Genomic DNA, 1922 nt, shown 5'->3' with positions numbered 1-1922 from the left:
TGGGGGTGTGGACAGTATCTTGGATGGAGAGAGAGGTGGTGGTTTCTCAGTTTAAAATGGTTAATTCTGGGCTACGTGAATCCCACAGGGGCTGGGATCCTTTGCGGGGAGGGAGGCAGGGGTCCTTTGCAGGCCTGTCAGCCCTCGAAGACCCTGAATAGGTCCTCTGCTTGCCTCTGCCATTGTCTCCAAGCAGCCTGCCCACGTGTCGCTAGTTCGGGCCTGTCCCCACCCACTGAGCTGTGCTGCAGGCCACTGACAGTGGTAGAGACCTCAGACCCTTGCCCTCACTCTGACCCCCTGCCCAGGATGGCCCAAGCGAAGGGGCACACATGGGCCCTGGGCTGCCCTGGAGAGCAGCCGTCTACCAGTTGTGTGCTGTGAACTGCTTTCGTGGAGAACACCTTGATCCTCAGTTGGTCCCGGCCCTGGTCTGGGCAGAGCTGGGGGCCTGAGTCCTCTCGTAGTACATTAAGAAGATAATTCACCATGACCAAGTGGGATTTATCCCCAGGATGCAAGGTTGGCTCAACACTCGTAAAACAATCAACATGATAGATCATATCAACGAGAAAAAACAAGAGCCATGTGATCCTCTCAATAGATGCAGAGAAAGTATTTGACAAAATACAGCATCCATTCCTGATCGAAACTCTTCAGAGTGTAGGGATAGAGGGAACATTCCTCAGCATCTTAAAAACCATCTACGAAAAGCCCACAGCAAATATCATTCTCAATGGGGAAACACTGGGAGCCTTTCCCCTAAGATCAGGAACACGACAGAGATGTCCACTCTCACCACTGCTATTCGACATAGTACTAGAAGTCCTAGCCTCAACAATCAGGTAACAAAAAGGAATAAAAGGCATTCAAATTGGCAAAGATGTCGTCAGACTCTCCCTCCTTGCAGATGACATGATACTGTACATAGAAAACCCAAAAGACTCCACCCCAAGATTGCCAGAACTCATACAGCAATTTGGCAGTGTGGCAGGATACAAAATCAATGCCCGGAAATCAGTGGCATTTCTATACACTAAGAATGAGACTGAAGAAACAGAAATTAAGGAGTCAACCCCAATTACAATTGCACCCAAAAGTGTAAGATACCTAGGAATAAACCTAACCAAAGAGGTAAAGGATCTATACCCTAAAAACTACAGAACACTTAAAGAAATTGAGGAAGACACCAAGAGATCGAAAAATATTCCATGTTCATGGATTGGAAAAATTAATATGATGAAAATGTCTATGCTATCCATGGCCATTTTCAGGTTCAATGCAATCCCTATCAAAATGCCATGGACTTTCTTCAGAGAGTTAGAACAAATTATTTTAAGATTTATGTGGAATCAGAAAAGACCCCGAATAGCCAGGGGAATATTGAAAAAGAAAACCAGAGTCGGGGGCATCACAATGCCAGATTTCAGGTTGTACTACAAAGCTGTGGTCATCAAGACAGTGTGGTACTGGCACAAAAACAGACACACAGATCAATGGAACAGAATAGAGAACCCAGAAGTGGACCCTCAACTCTATGGTCAACTAATATTCGACAAAACAGGAAAGACTATCCACTGGAAGAAGGACAGTCTCTTCAATAAATGGTGCTGGGAAAATTGGACATCCACACGCAGAATAATGAAACTAGACCATTCTCTTACACCAGACACAAAGATAAACTCAAAATGGATAAAAGATCTAAATGTGAGACACGATCCCATCAAAATCCTAGAGGAGGGATCCCTGGGTGGCGCAGCGGTTTGGCGCCTGCTTTTGGCCCAGGGCGCGATCCTGGAGACCCGGGATCGAATCCCACATTGGGCTCCCGGTGCATGGAGCCTGCTTCTCCCTCTGCCTGTGTCTCTGCCTCTCTTTCTCTCTCTCTCTGTGACTATCATAAATAAATAAAAATAAAAAAA

Source organism: Vulpes vulpes, unplaced genomic scaffold, assembly GCF_048418805.1.
Source record: "Vulpes vulpes isolate BD-2025 unplaced genomic scaffold, VulVul3 u000000710, whole genome shotgun sequence".
In the NCBI taxonomy this organism is placed as follows: Eukaryota; Metazoa; Chordata; class Mammalia; order Carnivora; family Canidae; genus Vulpes; species Vulpes vulpes.
This window is presented reverse-complemented; position numbering follows the sequence as displayed.